General features: G+C 37.1%; 1 protein-coding gene across 2 annotated transcripts in view; it reads right to left on the bottom strand.

Annotated features, from left to right (window-relative positions):
- The window catches only part of TFEC (transcription factor EC), a 153,443-nt gene that overhangs the window by 119,981 nt on the left and 11,424 nt on the right, over window positions 1-22,038 (bottom strand). Inside the window, exon 6 of one of the 2 annotated variants that reach the window (XM_086887048.1) lies at window positions 21,020-21,157. The gene's annotated coding sequence lies outside the window, so the exon portion shown is untranslated. Of the gene's footprint in view, window positions 1-8,424; window positions 8,528-21,019; window positions 21,158-22,038 lie in introns of those variants that run through there. The other variant, XM_086887050.1, reaches the window with a different exon arrangement.

Raw genomic sequence — 22,038 nt, 5'->3', positions numbered from 1 at the left:
ATATTCTCAAGAATTAAGAGCAGTGAAGAGGCAATGACAGTAATCATTGGGAGCTCCTAAATGAAATACTCAAAGACAAAATAAATGCTTTTTTTTGAAAGGCATGGTACAGAGAAAATCCTTATGATGTTTAGAAATACAATCACACATTTTAAGGAATGCAACACAAAAAATCCCCCAGGAATATTGCTAAAATCTGCAAAGTGCAACAGATCAGAATAATAATAATTTTAATAACTGAAATAATAATAAAAATAACAAAATAAAAATAAAATACTACTAATAATAACTTAATGTTAACTTTTGAGATGCACAAAATCAAATTTGGAAAAGACACTGCTGACATTTTATCTTAGGGAGCAGCAACCTTCCAACACAGTCCCACATATTTTATATTTGTTGTTGACTAAAAGAACAAAGGAAGTAGAGCCCAGGTTTTCCTAATGATCCTAAAGAAGACAGAATGACAGTGATCCCTTACCTCAGTACTGAAATACAGATCTGCCCAATTACTGTCACATAGCACTTCTCAGAGAATTACTGGTAGAGTGGAATAGAAAAATTCTTATAATTGAACATTTCAGCATGCATAGAATTCTACCCACTACCAAAAAATCTTTACTGAACTCTGAAGAGCATAAAGTAGCCATCAGTACAATCATAAAATAAAATGTAAAAACATGTGTTCATCTACTTTTACATCAGACCATATAGATTAAAATGCACTGCTACAGAAGTAATTCAGGTAATATCTGCCCAAAAATTATGTATATCAAGAGGACTCTTCAACTGAGGTTCAACATTAAGAGACACCAGTTTGAGTGCCTGTATGTAGAAATCCTCACTGCATTCAGTATCTAAGCTTCCATTACAGCCAGCTATTTCAAGGCAGCAACACAAGAGTAATTCAGTTCCCATTGGAGAAGACGGTCAGTTGAATCACCCTCCAGGCAGTTCTGATCGTACCAACCAGATGCCCATGGAGGTCAAGTGAGTTTAGACAGCTAGCTCACAAGGCTGTCTGAATCCAGAGCAAATCCCATCTCTTTAAAGGATTATAAAACATGATATTATGGAACTTCATGAGTAAAGCATAGCTTCATTCTGTTCCATCTGCTTCCACTAAGAGTCAGCCTGGACCCTGTCTTGGAAAAACAACTTTAATGATGTATGCAATTGTTCTTCTGCCCTTTGAGTATGAGACACAATATGTTATTTAATTGCAGTATCATATCATTTTCTCTCAAGACCCTATTTGAGAACAGAAACAACCTGATAGGACACACAGTAAGAGAATTTCAGGCATAGAAGAAGACACTGCATGCTTGTTTGAGATCTCCTTCTACGGTTCTCATATGCTTTACAGAATCTACTTGGGAGTATTTATCCTCTTCTTTGCTATTGTATTCCTCAATGAATACTTCTCTCTTTCTCTTTGAATGTCTCTTTCTCCACTTCTCATTATTTTTTGTAGGCAAGTGATTTTTATTTTTTTCCCCTCTGATTCTAATTCAAATCATCTGAGAAACAATTTACATGCAGAAGCCGGTTATGCAGTTCAGCCAAAACACTACGAAAAACAGACAGGAGGGAACAGATCTGTGATGCATTCTTAGACTTAGAAATCACTGGCTTCAATGAAAAATTATGGTAATCACATTGAGAGAAGTACAAAAAAGTCTTTAGAAGTGATTTCTTATAGTAAGATGTTATTGCAGTTCTCCAGCAACTGTTCAGGACCTCCTCAGGCTGCTGAGGCAGAAACCACCAGCCCGTTACTTCCCAGGAGATTGCCCTAACCACACCACAAATTTTCATCCCATGCTTTACACTAAGATAGAGCTCAGCCAGGCCCACTGATGAACACTGTGAGAAGGAGGGATAGAGGTCTTGGGACCCAACTCAAGAGCCGGCTTTTCCATCATGGATTAAAACATTTGTGGAGAAAATGTTCAATTGGCTTGCTTAGCAAGAACTAGCCATTGTTGCTGTCAGGAAAAAAAAACAGACATCTGAAGCTCAGTCTTCTCTTACATCATTTATAAGCACATTTCACTCCTACTCTAAAGTACTTCAGTAGCTTCTGCCATTTCAGAATGATTTCATAGAATTTTTTAATCCCTTTTTCCAGCAAATGAACACAAAGACCTATAAATAAGTTTTAAATTACTGTCTCTATCAGACACTGCTGTGGAGGACATAAAATCTCCTGGGAGTTTGATCTGTGTTAATTAAATTTTAAAAAAAAAAAATCTCCATAAGGTCTAAAGCATGCTTAATGAATTAACATGGAGGCCCCATTGAGCAAAAGCCTTTTAAACTCCAGTGAAACAAATCAACCCACATTTTATTATTATCCACTTAACAAATTTAATCTGTTGCTTTATATCATGTGAGACCAGTTTTTCATAAATGCTAATTAAAACCATTAAAAATGGAAATCTTCTTCTAAGGGGCTTATGCAAAGTGTGAATATTGATGCAAAGAGATAGGCCTGTTTGTCGTTCTGAAAGAGAGATAGTGCCTCTGCTGTAACCAGCTGTGCTTGGGAAATCTGCTGGGACTAAGCACAGACACCCAGAGCAATTTGAAGCACAAAGGGGCTCCAAAAAGCTCCACTTAAAGGAAGTTGGTATTGCCATTTCACTGACAGGGTAGCACCAGTTTTGAAGGATGCCATCACACTTGAACCACAGAAAGCTAGAGAGAGGGAAACAAACTAAAACAAAAAATAAAGCACCTCCTGCATTGAATCCTTAGAGGGCATACATATTGAAGGCAATTTAGTGGCACCCTGTAACTTGGCCCATGACTGATCAATGTATGGGAGAAGTGATGCTTATAGAAAAGACTGGAACTGAGTGGGTTGGATGCTCAGAGCATCCCAGAGAATAACCCTCCCAGGAAGTAGCAGGAAGTTAGAGAATTCACAGGCTCACAGTTCTTCTTTAGCAACCGGTTTTAATCTGCCAGATTTTTTTTTCCCAAGCATGCAATGAGGAGCACATGCATATGATTGCTGCCAGATTTTCTGCTGTTAGATCCTAAACAAGATGGTAGATTTGTAGGAAAAAAAAAAAAAGAAAATAATATGAAAAGTTCAGTTTAAAAATCTGCATAAAGTTCATATAAGCAGACTTTAAATCTTGCTTTCTTTATACAAACATCTGACCTTTTTTGTTTGTCTTGCACATGCAGTCATTTTTCTATTTTTTTAAGCTCTTCTGACTAATTAATTTTCCAACACTTCAACAAAAAACTGAAACATTAGAGTATCATTCACAAAAACATGGAAAATAACAACTCATCATAACAAAATCATCTCCTCCTTTCCCCAGATTTATAACATAAAAATTCTCCTGGCTATTTAATTGTATTAGGCAAATACATCTCTCTATTAGAAACAGTATGTGTTTTTTAGAAGCTGCACATCATGATTTTAAGACAGTGGCTATTTTCTTTTAGTCCCAACTATTCTAACAGCACGAAGACCTCCAAACAATGTTATTCATCTATAAATTATACTTGCTGTCTTACTTTACATTAACACATGCCACAATATAGAATAAATAAGTTTACCAAAAAGGGCTGGCACATATTACTGGTAAATGTGATGATATTTTATTCAATTGAAGAAAGACAGCTCTGAGTCATTCTCACTCACATGATGTTCAAGTGCTCACATACAAAAGATACTACACACAACTTTTTACCCCAGAGACTTTATACCACAAACGTCTTAGATCTGCACTTTCACTCTAGTTTCACTTTTTATCAGCATAACTCTCTGAGAATAAAATTTTGCCAACCTAGAATCCTGCCCTCAAAGCTGTTTCAAGAGATATCAAGTTGGCTCAGCCATTCCAACAGAAGATTTTTCCTCCATCAGGGGATTCCTTATGTATTTTTAAACAAGGTTATTGTCTTCCCCCTTTTCACTAAAACTTAGTTGGAATGGGAAAATAAAAAAACAAAGGAGTGCTACTGTGATAGCTGCAGTTACAAAAGGTTTCTGGTGAATGGGCCGTATCCAGGACCCTGAAAGTGTGACAAAATGCCACCTTTATCACATCTTTCTGATTCTGTGTCATAAGCAGGTGAGAAATCTGAGAAGACAGAAAAACTCATAGCAGTAAAACTGATGTAATCAGGAGAGGAGAAAACTGAGTCATTTCTGAAAAGCCAGTACTCAAGTTCTGTCTTATTTTCAGTAGGACTGTTTGGAAAAAGGGAAAAATTAAATAGCTATAAATTAACATTTGGCATCACTAATAATGTTTCAAAAAGGAACAATAAGGTCAAGCAAAAGGAAAAAAAATGGGGAATTTTCATCTTGAAAATTTAACTACGGCAATATTAATTTCAAAAAAGCCAACAGGAGTATTTAGGCAATATCATGACACTGACCTCTGAAATGGCAGAATGACATGAAAGTGTCAGAGCGAAAGACAGCCACAAGTCAGTGCAAACACAGACATCACCCTTAAGTTCTAGTGATAAAATAAAACTGTCATAGATATTTCTCTATTATTAACTAGAGACTGGTATCTGATCAGTAAAGAGCTGTTCCATTTGGGCTACAGCATTCGCAGCATGGAAGAACCACAGTCAATTTTCACATTGGGTAGGAAGCACATGTTTGGGACATAACAGAGTCACTGATAATTTTGAGAGCAGTTGAACAAAATACATAGAAATACAAAAAAATAAAGAAAAACTTGTATTTCATCAGAAAATACAATTGTCTCAAATACCAGGCTAAATGCTTTACATAAGGAAATTATACTTATCTTTTTTGTTGCTATTTATTTATATACCTTTCTTTATGAAAAACTGAGTGTAAAATTAAGCTTAAGCAAAATGGTAATGTTAAAATCTATGACATAAGGTAAACATATGTATATATTCACAGTTTACCATGATATTATTTTATTGCATATGTCAGGCAGCACCTATGCATAAAATAACTTTTTTTCCTAGCTTTTCTTCTACCTTCCCGACTCTCTATGTTTTTCACTTTCCTATCTTTTCCTTATATTACCTTACCACACAAAAGCCTTAATCTAACAAAGAACATAGCATCTTATTCCCTTACACATTCTCAAATAAGTAACATAAATAGAGAAACTTACTGTGTCAGATTGCAATAGTTAGAATGAAAAGTATCACAAAGATCCCAAAACAATGAGTGAGTCATTCAAACACAACATATAGACAATCTTATGGAAAAGCTTACTGACAAAAATGTGGTCAAGAAAAAAAAATATTCCACATAAAAATAGCAAGGAAAAAAATACCATTTTGGAATTCAAATACATAACATTAAAAGAGTTTCTTAAATCTACATCAAGCTTCATTTTTAAATTAGCTGTTTAGCATCCAGTCCTGCAATAATCTCTTGTCCTACCAACAGCAGAGATTTTCAGGTAAATGCATACATAACCCTTCTTCCTTCTTACTCCATAAGGACAAGGCTCCTGATCACTGAGGGTAAGCAAAGAGAAAAAATGGGATTCATGACACTCCTCACCCAAAGCTACTTTCAAAGCCTAGAGAGCTGAATGTGCTGCACCAAATACACATATGGAGATAAGTACTCTGTGCCTGTACACCTATATATTGCCTATTTCTGTGTATGCAGTGCCAGGTACTCAATCTACATCACAAGCTGGGTGACACTGAACTCAGTGCTGGCACGATGTGCACATGCACAAAACATGCACAAAAAGGGCAGAGAGCACAATGTCAGTGCAGGATAAACCTCTGTGGCCATGGCACACACGTGGAGGCGCATCTCCTCTCTGGGAAAATCAAACCCTTGGATGCAAGACAGATATTTCCTTTCTGAAGGCCAAGTTCCCACTCTAGACTCCAGGACTTGCTTCCCCAGTAGGAATTGGCAGAGAATCATAACTACATTTAGGATCAGTTTTAAAAGGGCATGTTTAAACATCACATGTCTTGCAGTATGTTGAAAGAATTTAGATCCCCCTTTCTTTATGCCTAAAAATATGCAGTGACATTTGAAAGAAGGAAGTATAGTCCAAATATAGATGTGGGAGATTTCAGTATTGTCATCTTGTGCTGCTAAAAACTGTGATAAAATAACCAAACACCCATTGTTCCATATACAGAGAGCCATTACCAGAAACTGAGCAATTACAGAACACTGCATATTTTCCACATATTCAGGGCATGATTTTGATGTCTTTGTTCATGGTTAACAGTGCTTCACTTCTTGAGTAGTTCCACTTATGTCAGCAACAGCACTCACGCAATGTGAATAAACATAACCTAAAGTTACATTGTTTTTTAAAATTCTTCCACTGTTCTTTTAAAACATACATAGATATAAATACATCCTTCTATTTTTATGAGTTTACTTTGGAAGAAGTCTCCTTTCAATGATAAATAAACTGAAACAATCACTGATAAATTTTTAGCAGAGTAAAATAATAAATCACTACTTTGAATCTTAGGTGTGTCGTGGAAAGGTAGTGATTTTGAGATGCATTGAGAAGATAAGATTTTTTCTATTAATTATAGCTTTTATGAAAAATGTGTCCTAAATACTTTGGAAAATATGAAGGAAGTGACTGCTATTAGGAAAGGAAAAGCATCTCAGATTTTTGAAAGTAATTCTAGCATTTCATGATAAATTGTTGAACATGCGTATTTTTAGGAGATATTCAGTTCTAAGGACACTGAGGACAGTAGCACATTAATAGGCTTCCTGCCTTTGTCAGATTTGCAGAACCTGAATGACAATAAAACATCAGGTTTGGGTTTGTGGAGGGAGAGGGAGGATGTGGTTGGGTTTGTTTTTTTTAATAAAGGACTTTTAGATTAAATTGACCAAAGAAAAATCAGGACCTCATTACTTCCTCTGCATCAGAGGTTTTATAGAATATACTTTCATTTGATTTTTTTTTTCTCTGTCTTTTATCTAGCTTCATTTCTCTCAGCTTGAGAAATTTCTGACAGACAGTTAGATATGACTTTCATACTACCTTGTATCCAGGCCAGCTATTACAAGTAGTAAATAACTGTGTGTCTATCATTACACCATTCTAAAACTTCTGACCAACTTCAGCATCAATCATGCAACTTTGTGTCCCCTGCCATTTATACCTACTACTTGTAGCCTAGAGGTGAGAGCAAAAATCAGTGTGCCAGAGTCTGAGTATAAAATTGTTACATCAGATCTTTCAAAATCCCACAGCAGATTGGCTGTTCTTTCATCAAAAGCACAACAAAAAAACAAAACAAAACAAACAAACAAAAAAAAAATCAAAAACAAGAGAAGAGGGAATAACGCTGATTAACTATATTTTCACCTGCTCACAGCAAGTTTGATGTTGCTGGAAATCTTTCCTCCAGAGAAACTCATTTGGAGAAGTGTAGCCCCAAAGAGAGCACCAGAGTTTACAGTATCATAGAATGGTGTGGATTGGAAGGCATCTGAGAGTTCATCTAGCTCCAACCTCCCTGCCCTGAGCAGGACACCTTGCACTAGACCAGGTTGCTCAAAGCCCCATTCAACCTGGCTTGAACATTCTATGAATAGGATATCCACAGCTTCTCAGGGCAGTTTGTGCCAGCATCTCATCATCCTCACAGTAAACAATTTTTTCCTAATATCTAATCTAAACCAACTCTGTGTAAATGTAAAGCTAGTCCCAATTCTTCTATCACTATATTTCCTCACAAAAGATTGAACAGAACTGAGCCATCAGCCTTGACCCATCTGCAGAATGCACCAGGACAGAAGCAGCCATGGCTCATTCCCTCTTTGCTCTTCCCTTTTCCCACCCTCAGCACAGACTGGGACACAGAGCTGGAGGGAGGACAAGAAGCTGACTCAGGCCTGAGCATCGGCCAGCACCAAGTATTGAGGAGTGCATCTGCACACACTGCTGCAACTATCACAGTTCTAGCAGCACACATCTGAGAATGTGATTCAGCCAGGAACACCAGACCTGTGTCTGAACACCAGCCTTTTGAAACACTACCATAGCCATGTAGGAACACCAATGTGCTCAGTATATCACATGGAAAAATTATACATAATACAGAACTTCACAGCATCTTCATAAAACAGATAAACACATTGGTGGTAAACATTACTCTCTCCTCTAACACATTAGTTTTCTCACTTCATTAGCCCCTTAAACTATGATACAAAGCATTTTACGGCAATGAAATGTCTTTTCCTGTTTGTCCAATACAATTGGACAATCATGCCTATTCAGAACACCTCTGGACATCACTAATACAAACACATAATTGAAAAACATTTTAGTCGCCAGAGTATGCTGCACTGAATTTATCTCTATTGATTTTAATCAAAAAGTACTATATTTCAATCATTAATATCTGTTTTCTTGTTCCTATTCCTTCAAGAAATATTCTGAAAAATATTACCTTCAGTAATGCTGCAGGCATGTTATTTGCTGTATGCATTTTCTGTATTGGCTTTTCAGATACAGAACATGTTCTCTTTCAGTTCTGAATGAGTGTCTTTGTCTCTCCTTAGACAAGGTCATGCTATATAAACCAAAGTTGCTTCCTCTTTTTTACAGAAAACTTGTTCCCTATTTATTAAACAGAGATGTTAAGTGATGACTAATATATAAGTGTAACTATTTTGACTACTGTCAGCCTCTCAAAGAAATTTCAGGATATTACTTTGAGTTTAGAAATAAGAAATATTTATAAAATGCTACTCCTCTAACATAATTCCACTAAAGAGGCCATGAAAAATAGCACAGTATCTTTTAACAACACTGCATAAGATAAAAAAACAAATACATGTGTTATGCTAACAAATAGGAACGTTATTCAATACCAAAATCTAAACTAAAAGGGATATAGCTGATGACTATTTCCTTACAAGATCTACTGTATTTAGAAAAAATTAAAATATGTGAATATTTAAATATAATTTTAAATTATTGTATTATTTGTCTTCAATCACTTTAATTGGAGCAAATCAACACCATGTTATTTTGCAGACAATAATATTTTATCAATTTTTCAGTAAAAACATGGGTATGCTCAACAAGCATCGTGATGGTTAGATCCAGAAAATTACATTTGCAATTACATTATTAAAACTCCACATGCAAAACGTATTCCCTGCTCTGCAAATGGCTCCAAATCCAATTTTTTCTCTATTGCATTTGGTGATGAAATATATTTTTTGTCTATATGAGTTTTACATGTTTTTCTAACCAATTCAGGAGCTTTCAGGAAATAAACTCTTTATGCCAAATCTCATTTATTCACTAATCTTACGTGTACTATACACAAAAAGTCATCTCTGATTAGAAAAGGACTAATCACTCCATGGAGGTTTACAAACCATTTCTCTAAGTTTGTGGCAACTTTTCAAAAGATTTCATGCCTGTGCTTTTTCCTCAGGCATGTTATCTTTTCTATAAGAAACATTTTTCTGGACAAAATTTTCACAAAATATTTTCCTTTGTTTAGAACTTGATATAGGCTTCAACATATTCAAAATGTAGTCAGTTCTGGATATTTCTGAAGTATGCAGGTTTCTTAGAAACATCAGATGTAGTATGATCAGGGCCATTTAATTGCTATCTGTGAAATATGCTGCCACATTAGAAAATGTCAGGATATGTTGTTGTAGAAGCCTATTACCTGCCAGTATTTCAGTGCTCTTCAGAACCTTCCGTTTCATAACGTCTGAGTTTTTAGACCATGCTTGTAAGAAGGAATGTATCTGTCGGGGAAATTCCCTACTTAAGTGCTTCTATTCTTCCCCTAAATAAGGATCAACAGGTTTTGACACTTGAACAATTTTGTAGATTTTCACACCTACCAACAACATCCAACTCCAAAGGTCAAGAGACCATAACCACATACTTGGTTTCTAAATCCTTTGCTATACCCACTTTTCTCGCTGTTTCAGAGTTTTAACATTGAGGGGAAATGAACAATATTGACACTGACAACTGACAAAGTTTCTATGGTGCTGCTGGTCAGGCCAAAGCCACAGCCTTTCCACAGGCCACAGAAGGGCCAGACGGGATCCCAGGAGTGTACAGGAACCACGTGGGTTCCTCCAACCCCTGCTGAGAGGACACTGGAGGCCACATCCCCATCTTAACTTTAGACATAACAAAATCTGATAGAATGTGAGTTACAGACCCCCAGGATGGTGTGTTAGTTGATTTCCATCCATGCTACCCTTCTCTACTCTCATGGTTTTGTTATATTGCTTCACCTGAAAACTCCCTGACTAGATACCCAACTCCCCAGCCACACATACAAATACTGTACCTCAAGACGCCACTTGGCTTGCAAACCCTTGTGAAGGAACTGTAAGAGGGAGCATTCTCCCAATCTCAAATCTCCCTTTTCTATAGTTTAAGCTCACTGCAAAGTAAATCCTCACACTATAATAGCTATCAAAAAAAGCTGAAAAGGATTATCAGCAAATGCCAGAAACTGAGGACACTGTTAATAGTGCCTAATAATTTTCTTCTTCGTAACATATCTGGTTTTGTGTCCAATCCTTCATACAACATCATAATATATTGTAAGCTTTTATAGATGAGCCAGAACTTCTAGTTTGAAATATTACATAGTGGCTGGGGTTTCAGAACATTCTAGAGCATTCTCTCAGAGACAAACCTTCTGACCATTTTGTCTCCTTCTCCAGAGCTTTCTATTGTCTCAAGAGCCATATTGAAGTAGGAAGAAGGAAATATTATGGACATTTTAGTTACTACCTATTTTGTTGTAGGAAATTTTTCTATTCTTCCCCACCTGACTTACTTCCTCTTTATTCAATATGACTGATTTATAAACAGATGACAATCTAGTTCTTGTTAGAAACTCCCAAGAGGTGCTGCTGTAGAAGATGCTGGGATTTAACTGCTGAGTCATTGTGCCATCTGATTATGTAAAAAGCTACTTCCAAATTTACAGGTTTATATCAAAATTAAAACAAATCACTAGACACTTGTAAAATGCTTTATTCTGGATCTATATTTGTACAAAAAAAAGCACTCAGGATTAAGAAAATATGCTGCAGACCTTTACAGAGAAGTGGAATGTTTAGTAGGACGAAGTGTCTCAATGTCCTACTACACAGTCCCAGTACCTGGTGGGACTGTGTGTACCTGTCTCTCCACAAGAGACCTTACACTAGAAAATAGCATTTCTAAAACTTAAGAAGAAAGAAAATCCAAGATGTGTAGCCTTAAATAACAGTTCTCAATGTAGAGAACATAGGTGATACAACACCTCTTGGCATTGCTTTCATTAGCAATGTATGGAGACAGATTTGCTTATTTTTAAAAACAAGCATTTTTAAATCAAATGCATGATAATGACAGCAAATAGGATAATGGAAATAAAGAGAAGGAAAAAAAATATGATTACCATAACCAAAGCATCCATGACCCCTGTCTCTCCAAAATTATCTTCAAGAATGCAGAAACTTTATACGGACCCTGCAGGCTGGGTACTGCCACAGGCTCTGTTGTCAGGATGGAGACAGGCAGAGGGGAATGCAAGACTGAGAGCACTTCCTAGAGACTGTCTGTCTAGGGAATAAAGAGAAGCAGGAATGTCGCCTGCAAGAGCTGCACATTTCCAGTATGTACCTACCAGTCCATGCTGATTATATGCCTGCTTTAAGTAAACTGGTCGTCCCACTTCTTCCCTCAAGGATGGAAACCTAATTTCAGCAAGGAAATTCTAAGCCTGATGTCCTATATATGTTCCCTTGACTAATATATGTCCCATAAGTACCTCTTCTTAAAAAAAGATTTCTATGTACTCTCCACTGATTGCCAAATTATCCTAGTCTTGGAGGAAAAGGAAAAAGAATTATAAAGGAAGAATTAGTCACATTGCACTCAGGCATTTCTATCTTTGGTCATGTATTGACAAGGAAATGACAAATTAATCACAAATAAGTTATTTCTTGATGATAAATAACTGTGTATTATGCTAGAAGAGGAACAATAATTATTTCTTAGAGATTGTTAGACTGAAGTTTATATAGTGACATCCATCTTATGATATTTTGCCTTGCAATGTTATTCAAGAGGCTCATCATGTAGTTAAACTCCTTGAAAGGAAAAAAAATATTCCTGAAATTCATGCAGCTGAAGCATAGCTGTAAACAAACCACCCACTTCAACACACCTTCCTTCCAGGTAAAGATATTGAAGAGCATTAGATAGAAGAATATATTTCCATAACCAGCTTGAAGTCCGTGATCATTTCACCTCTTTGGGTATGTTTAACATGGGCCATATTTGGTGAGATTTTGGCAGCTTTGCCCTAGAAAAAGCAAACTCCACTGCTCCCTAACACCTCTGTCCCCACCAGACACAACCTGCTGCAGGGGACAGTGAAAATACTGGGTGAAGTGTCGCTCTATTGGGAACGGCAAGAAGAATGACACGGACTCTCTTGTGCGTTGAACAGGAGAGCAAAGTTTATTATTCTTGATCTTCTTTCATAGACATGTTCGAGAAAGTCCGAGAGGTAAAACTCTCATTGGTCATTAAAGCAAAACATCTACCATCATTGGTTAAGTGTAACATCACCCTTTGACTGTTTCCTAAACAACATCTGCAAAGATTGTTGTCATTTACCAAGGACTGTTTAGATTCTTTCTCATGCTTTCTCAGGCCAAAATGAGAAGCTTGTGATTTAGTTTCGCACAGGCTCTGTTCCCTTCTTTTTGCATTTAGCATCCACAGGTGAAGGGCTCTGGCTTCAGTGGGGAGCTCACACCGGGGGGTACCCGGGATGTTTCGGAGCAATCCCGCTGCTCTAAGCACGGCCAGCAGCCAGCCCTGCCCCGCAGTCTGCCACTAGAGGGAACACGGACATGCTGGAACTGGGAACCGAGGAGAATCACAAGCCTGCATTTTCTTCTTGCTGTCACTTTTAGAACACTTTTATCAAAATTGTCACCTACGTAATGTTTCTGAAATGTGCTCTACTTGTCCATTTCAAGCCAGAAAAAGCACAGTAATAAGCTTTTAAGTGTAAGTGATAGGGAAATCTTTTGAAGTGAAAAAAAGTCACCTGTATTTCAAATTTTGCAATCCCATCTACCCCGTTTTCTTTCAGATTTGCAGAAAAACCCGGCAATATCACTACCTTGTTTTTAAGTTAATCTGAGCAAGAGCTTTTCAAGGAAAGCAGCCCAACAGAAAACACTGACTCACTACAGAATTATCTTCTTCCCCCCACCCCCCCCCCCCACCCCGAAAAACACCCTGTATATAAATATAGTAAGTTTTTTATTTCTGCTTCGATGGAAAATTTGTACAAAACAAAAGTGTAAATTGCATTACCAGAGAAGTCTTTCCTTCAAACTTTCTTGCATCCTAGGTGAGAGGCACAATCAATTAGTGCTCGCACAACATTGACTTGATCAGTTTCTCAGAAGCTGTTTCTGCTTCCATAAACAAATGAGAAAACCTGTTGAAGCAGGAGTTCTTTCCTTATTGGTTCAATGCACTAAACTAGGAGCACATTTACTCTTCTGGAATCTCTTTCTCCAAGATATTTGTGCCTTCTAGTTTATTCATAACATAGAACACTTAAAGATCAGAAAAGTCTGTATGACAGAAAATCTTTTCATATTCTGTTCAAAAACATCCCCCCATCAGCAGTCAAAAACAGTACCCTGTTTCAGGTTTGTTGTCTTTAATGGGAAGGATACTTACAGAAATGCATCAATTCAGTTCTGCTTGCAGTGATATTTCTTCCCCTGTATTAAAAAAGTCTGTAAAATTTAATCTGAGATTGTTTGATTAATGATTTCAACTGGACCAGTTACTTATATGTTGAAAGATATGGAAAAACCTTATTATTTAATATAAGTATTTGTTTAGAATATGAAAAAATTTTTACATGGTCTTGACCCCTGCTGAGAGAGAAGGTCATTCCTTATGGATGGCACTCCAAAGCATATGGCAAGACCAATACATCTTCAGAAGATATAGAAGCTATATCAAGATATATAGAAGACATATCAACAGATAAGCCTACACATGTAAAGCAGTATAGAGGGTAGAAAGTTAAAAGTCTGTCGTCCAAATTGCTAACAGGGTTTTAAAAATACTACTTTAAGATCTTAAAATAATTTCCACAAAATAATTAATAGTTTCCATAACATACAAAAATACATATAATTGAATTTAATAAAAGTTAAAAATATGTTTTTGGATCTTAATACCTACTGAAAAGATTAAGCTTTAAAGCACCAAATGAGGCAGTTTTTATTAAAAAGAATTTAGACTTTAATTTTTTTTTTTTTTTAAATGGACCCTAGATAGGACAGGCTCTTTCAAGACCATCTATAGATTAAGGAAAATAATTTAAAGAATTTTCATAATAGTGCTGCACCACTTTGAGGAAAATAAATACTTCAAAAGCCCATAAGGTGGCAGCAAACTCCTTTTTAATTGAGAGCAGTTACTGCCCGCTCTTTTGCACGAAGTCGATGTTATTAACGTGTTTTAACACCACTTCTTCATCGTCCAATTAACATAAAAAAATAGCACACCAGTAGCATATGGACTCCTCTTATTTAAAAGGCATTATTTCTCACTATGTAAATCAGATGCTTTAATATTTAATAAAGTAAAACTAAATTATATTTAGAACCTCGGGGTTATAATAATTTATTTTTTTTAAAAAAAAAGAGAAACCTCCCAGAATGAAGGGACAGAATGTGTCCCACTGTGAACTGATTGGTAACTTCTTTTCGTGGTACATCAACTGACCTCAGTGCTCTGGCTATTGAATGAGCAGAACTAACAACATGGCTTATGTAACTGTTTATTGCAACAAAATCCCCTTCCCTGAGTTTTCACATTACTGAGCCTCACGCCTTTTTCATACTCAGTATCTCCAGAAGGCATATATTTTTAAGCAGCTTGGAAAATGTTTTCACAGATATGTTTACAGCTAAGAAATCTGTCCATCTGCATGCTAGATGTTCACTGTCAGAAATGAGCATGCTGAATTGTATACGAAATATTGTCATTGTCATTGCTTCTACAGCTCTATGGTTGAAACACGGTATCTGTGGGGCTGACAAGTCTGTACAAGTGTCATCTACCAGCCTCGTCCTGTTTTTCAAATCTGGTTGATGCTGGAAACAAGATGTCATATGTTTGGGGTTTCCCAGTTATATTTAATCTTTTTGCACTGAAAACATGTCTAGGCAGAGTGAGTGGTACTGTACATTTGTAAAGGATTTCAAATCACAGAGTAATGGCTAGACTTCTGGCCTCGCACACATCCCAGATACTTAGAGAAACACAGAAATATTTAGGTTTGAAAAGACCTTTAAGATCAGTGAGTCCAACCATTAACCCAGCACATCCACATGTTTTGAACAATTCCAGAGACAGTGATCCCACTGTTTCACTGGGAAGCCCGTCCTAATGCTTGACCTCCCTTTCAGTAAAGAAATTTTTCATTATATCCAACCTAAACCTTCCCTGGTGCAACTTGAGGCTATTTTCTCTTGTCCTGGCCCTTTTTATGAGCAGAGACCAGACCTAACCTGTCCACAATGTCCTTTCAGGAAGTTGTAGGGACAAATACTAAACTCAGTACACGTATAGTTCACCTGGTACTTCTGCAAGTGTTTGATTCACTGAATCTATATTGCACTAATATTTCCATAGTTTCATCATGCTTTCTGATCCTGTACAAATACTAGCCCATAGCACCCACTGTTCATAGACCACACTAACACACAGAAACACACACAAAACTTAAGTGTTTATAGCAGATATTTAACTTTGGTCATAGTATACACTAGCCTAACCACATTACTGGACTTTATATTTAACAGCAAGGTCTTGTTTCTTCAGTTTCCAAATAAAGATGATTTTTATGCCTGCTATCTGGCAATCTAAACCCGGAGTTTTGCAAATCAATTCATGGTAGAAGCTGCTCAGCTTGTAAAACAATGCAAGGCAGAAGACTTGTATTTATGGGTTGTCAGAGCCTTCCTTGTCTTCATCAACAAACTAATGAATGAACAAGTTGTGGGCATCCATTAACAGTAAGACAAATCAGACAGTAGAAGTAGACCTGAATTAGATCACATTGTTTCATAGTCCACAGGGTTTACAGATACAATTTAAACAACTGTCACCATTCCCTTGCCTGTGAGTGAGGAGCATTGAATTTACTGTTTCCTGACTTTTTCACAGGTGTTTCCTATTCCCAGGCCTCTCTTTAGTTCTTGTACACTTCAGTAGGCACTGTTTTCCCTGTTTCTGCTTCCATAAACAATCATTGAATGTTGCATTTTGTCAGCTGAGACAAAAGACATCAATGCACACTACATTGACACAGAAACACGGTGTCAGGATATTCCTTTGAGCTTCAAATTCAACATCTTTTTTTATATACATTTCATGTATTAATGTGAGCTGTCTGGTTTTACAATTTCCTAATTCAGTAAGATTGTATCTTACTTTGTCATAATTAATGCACCAATATTAATGACTTTAATTAATTACTTTAAATTAATAAGTAAATTAGTAAAATTAGTTTAAATTAGTAAAAGTAATTAAACAAGTCCCACATCAGCTCATTAAATACAATACCAGAAACTTGTCAGAAAACTGAGCTGATTCACCCAAGAAGATTTATCAACAGAGCTTCCACATAGAAGAACTCTGACCTTTAGCTAGCACTATAATTTTTTTCTTTGGACTTTGTTCAAGACATAATCTAACCTTGTCTCTTATGGCAAAGCAAAATAAGCAATAAAATGTCTTCTCTATATAACCAAGAATAATTCTTCAGGTGACTGGAAGATATTCATGCTTTAACACGTACATATTTTGGGAATGGTTTAATAAAACCTAAAATATACAGTGGTCTCATACTGAATGGTTTTATAAATTGAATACTGAGATATTTATACATGTAATAAAATCATGGCATGAGGAAGACACATCTTTGTTCAGCACTCCTATGAATCAATGATAGAAATAAATGCTATGATGTCATACAGTTACTCAGCTCCTTCAGAGCTAGAAACAGATCTTTGGATTGCCTTTTTGGGAATGGAAAACGTGGTTGTTTCATAGTACTACATTTTATATCAGTGGATCCTTCATACCTCTCCCTTTTCCCCATGGGAGGTGTAACAATCTCAAGTTGTTTACAAAATAAAGCCTTAGGAAAATTGAGCTATTTAAGCAAGGCACATTTTGGAGCTTTTATTTGTATGCAATTTCAAATGAAATGGATAGTACACTTCTAGAACAAAGAACAGAACTGCCAGAGCTGGATTTCTTACCCTTATAAGAAGTTATCACCCTCTTGCATTCCACCTGCTAACACCAAGCTTGATCAGAGCCAAGTAATGTGAAAAAGAAAGTGCAAAGGGGCAGTGTTCCACTGGAAACAAGTCTGAGGCTTTCAGAAGAAGTTGGCTTGAGGTGAAGATTAGTCATTAGTCATTAGTCATGACCTTACAAAATTTAAACTGGTGAGCTGGGCAGGTTTGGAGACCAACAACTAACTGCAAGTGACTAACCAATGCCTGTGATGTTATTAATTTGTTTTTCTGCTTCACATAAAAGCAATTAAATCCCAATTTTACTCCATTATTTTGTCTAAGCCAAATACAACTTCTTAGTATTATAAAAGGGCAAAGGACTGTAATATTCAATAAAAGATTCAAGCACTGATAAAAATTGCTGGAGAAGAGTTGAGCAGGATGGATTGGAGAGAAAAGAAGCAAAGAAACCAAAGCCATCCACATAAGATGAAACCTGTGGGCAAAACTCCTTTGCATTATGCCAAGGCTAGGTAAATCAAAGTACTACTGACTCAGCACCCAGATTGTCTTTGGGTCCTATGAGTAATTAGGTTGAACTATTTGGTTAGGTTTCTACAATCCAAAGGAGCTATCAAAGTTACTTTCTTCTGAGCATCTACAAATAATTTTGCTTTTGATGAAAATGAAAAACTCTAAGAGAAAGTTGTATGCCTGATAATAGCTGAGATAGACAAACTAAGCAGCATTTCTTGGAACCTTATTTAATGGTTACTCGAGTGGAGACGTGCATTCATATTGTCCTACTGCCACCTTTGCTTGGCTCCAGTAAATTTCCAGAGATCTTTCCAAGCTCAGCTGTTCTGTTCTTCTGTTAAAATGAATTAAACTATTTTGGTCTCAAGGCTGTAAATACTCACCAAGCAGAGGGTGATCTGAAAAGAACCAGTGTAATTAACTATAAATGAAAGATACAAAGAAATAGCTGTCTCTAAAGGATGAATCATACCACCCTAAGACTGGTGTGTGAGTAAGCCAGATGAAGCACACAGTAGCAGTACTTATTTCTTTCCATAGATTTTAAAGACAGGTCAGAGGGACTAGCTGTGACTCAAACATTTAATTTCTACACATGTAAAACTGAATGATAAAAAGCTCTCACTGAATAATGACAGACAACTGCATACAGGGAATACAGGAAGTTGTAGACTACCCTACAACCTGCCTTGACACCTGAACAATAATGATGATTGGATAGAATTCTACTGAGCAATGACCTGTAGTAAAGGTAGGTATTGTTACCACCAGCACGGCTTTTACACCACTCACATTGTAGCTCTCTTCTCACCAGTAACCCAGATTTGGCCTTTTAGTTACTTTGGTGTTGGTTCTGTTTATTATTTTTCTTCAGATTGTGCTTCTTGTCACTTCTAGAAACAACCACAGATAACAGTGCCTTTCTGACTGAGGCTTTTTCTAGACTGGTTCAGAATTAGATATTCCCTGCCTCTTCAGTCACTAGCTTTCTGCTGATCCAGAACAACCTGCTGTTCCTGCATGGTGGGGATATACATTTAGCTGCTGACTAGAAATTCAGCAAAGAGTTTGACAGAGACAGTAGAGCAGTTTGTTCAGAGATGCTTAAAGAAATGTGATCCTGGTTGCTGTGCAGCAATGCTGGCGATGAGCTGAGTGGTGCAGTCTCTGCCACCAGCTGGAGAAAGCATACAAAAGACCTCAATCTTGATGACAGCCTGGAGGGCAAGTGAACATGTTGTGGCCAGGTGACAGGCTGAAAGGAGCCTGCACTGAGGTTAATGGTAATGGGGTTAATGTGGGAGGTGTGCTTTGTTGAGGCTGCCAGGTGAAGGGGTTGGGAGCCAAGGTTACTGCACACTATCATGGAGAAGGAAGAAAAGAGCACCAGGTCTTCCTGACCACCTTACAGTGGCAACAGCCTGAGCCACACCATGAGTAAGCATGGCATAAGACCATGCTTGAACCCATGGTGGATGGAGACCCCTCCAGAGGTAAGAACTGCAAGATTATGCCTTCTGACACCAACAGAATAGGTCCTCCTCTGCCTTCAGATCTGAGCTTAGAGTGCCCTGGTAGTCAAAAAATTGGCACAAGCTTCACTGGGGAGACTCTGGAGCCTGAAATATGCATTAGCACCGAGATGAAATAGCAATGAATATTGCTATTGATTAATGAATGTGTTGATTAAGGACATTATGGAGAAACTGCTGGGGTTTATTGTGTCCTCAGACTAATATTTCTCATTGCTTATCCACACGGGCACTGAGGGAGACCTGGAGCAACTCTAGAGGGTCTGAGGGATTGGATGAGGTGATAGACATGAGAATCCAAGAATTTTCCACAATCCTACAAGTGAAAGGGAACAGCCATGCAGGATTGAAGATACATTAATTTACCAGGTGGTTGCGTGGCCAGTTGTGTGGACTAGTACTTTTGTTTTTATGATCATGTTGTAAATTCTTTTTTCCATGATGGGGGAATGATTCAGAGGCAGGTGAACAATTTGGGGGGTGCATAAGATTCTTGGAGGGAAGACAGACAGGACAGATGACATCTACTGACCACAAAGATATTCCAGATTGATCATAAGATGTTCTCAGCAGCAAAATTGAGAGAGGAAGGTTGGTGGGGGCAGCTGGTGGGGTCAGTTGGTGGTGAGCAATTGGGTTTTTTCACATTGTTATGAAAGATTCTTGGATTTTATTTTCCTTTCTCTTTGTTTGGGTTTTTTTCCTTGCTTTTTCCCTTTGTCTATCTTACTTATTATATGGCTTTTATTTCACTCATAAGTTTTCCTCAGTTTTACCCTTCTGATTCCACAGCACTGAGGGGGAGTGAGTGAGCAACTGCATGGGGCTTTGTTGCTACCTGGGGTTAAACCACAATGGGCTAAAAAATACATGTGTGATTCTTCAGGCTAACTGCATCCTGGGTTGTAAAGGAAAAAAAAAGACTGCGGCTTTCTTTTCAGTCAAGGGAAATGATCAAGCACCTCAACTTGGCCCTTGTTAAATCACTTTGAGAGGGGCTCCCCACATTCAGTTTGGGGCCCTCAGTACATTAAAAACATTGACCAGCTGGTGAGATTCAGCAAAGGGGCACCAATATCATCAATGACTGGAGCATATGCCTTGTGAAAAGAGGCTGAGGGTGCTGAGCTTATTTATCTTGTTCAGAAGAGACAGCTGCAGTGGAACTTAGGGACTATCAAGAAGACAGAGTCAGGCTCTTTCCTAAGGTGCAGTGGGAAAATGAGGAACAGTGTCCATAAACTCAAAAGATGGGACATCCTGACTATACAAGGAAAACATTATAATTAAACACTGGAGCAGGTTGCCCAGAGGAGTTGCATGAACTCCATCTTTGGAGGTGTTCAAGACCCAGGAGGACAAAGCCCTGAGCAATACTGTCTGATTGTTTATCCTGCTCTGGCCAAGAGGCTGGAGTAAATGAGCATGAGTACCCTTCCAATATGAATGATTCTGTGAAATATTCTTTTTCCATCAATTGTATGCTGTGACAAATCATGGGTAACTGTGAATGAGAGTGGACATAGCTGCAAATCCCACTCTAATCCATGCAGCAGCAGCTCTGGAAGTCTGATCTGGCTTTCCAAATTCAATTCTTACTTTCTTTATAGGTGAGAACCTTAAAAATACTTACAAAAAATAATTATTTTGAGAACAGTATCACTTTCCCTTTGCTGACCCTTGAAGCATGCCAAGATTACAATGTGTGTAATTCTAAGATGATGCTGTAGTTCGTAGTTGAATGATCTGCTTCGCACCAGGTTCACTTACCCTTCAAAAAAGAAAAGAAAGTCATTAATTAATACTCTGACAAAAAAAATCAAACAACAACAAAAAAAAACCCCACAAAATTGTGATGGCAGTCTTGGTAGAATTTTATCCTTAGTTATATTAGAATCTCAAAGCAGAAGGTATTTTCAGGCTATACTACATAGAGTAACGCAGAGTTTACAATTTAAATCATACTTATCTCTGAAAGCTAATTTAAAATCACTGGCATTTCATAATGATCATGCAAAGACAAAAAAGTCTGTAAAGCATCTAGAGCTTTCAGGCTTTATAGCAAGACTACTTTTAATGTAATTATAGCAATTAAGACCCTTCTATTAATAACTTTCTTTTCAGATTAATAAGCCACTTATGTAGTACAATATAAAGAGGCTTCTAATTACAGTGACAACATTGTGATTTCTGAAAACTGCTTAATAATGTGTGATAAGCGACTGCCAACTTGCATTAAGATGTTTTAGGAATCCTGCATGAACCTGATGTTTGATAATCCTGTTTTGAAGACATGATTTGAATTGCAAATTGAATTTAAAGGAAAATTCAGCATTCTTCTGCCAAAAGCAGTGGAATATGTATTTGCAGGGCTGAGCAGACCTTTAAAAGCATAGCAGCATTTGATAAAAAAAACTTCTTGTTGTTTGATGTAGCTGGCCATCAGATGCAAGGCACATTGGTGACAGAAAATCTTCTCATAATTATCTCAGTGGATCAAAACCTTAAGTGATTTATCTGGTTTAAACAAGGCATCCCCGCAATAGAAAAGATAAGGTAATAAATAATAAATAAATATAATTTATTTTACTTAAATCAGAAAATAAGAAATGTTGAAACTGAGTCTCTATTTAATTGCTCCAGAGCAAGGTG

This window comes from Cyanistes caeruleus, chromosome 4 (assembly GCF_971803275.1).
Source record: "Cyanistes caeruleus chromosome 4, bCyaCae1.hap1.1, whole genome shotgun sequence".
Lineage (NCBI taxonomy): Eukaryota > Metazoa > Chordata > Aves > Passeriformes > Paridae > Cyanistes > Cyanistes caeruleus.
Note: the sequence above shows the minus strand (reverse complement) of the source record. Positions and strands in the feature narration are given on the sequence as shown.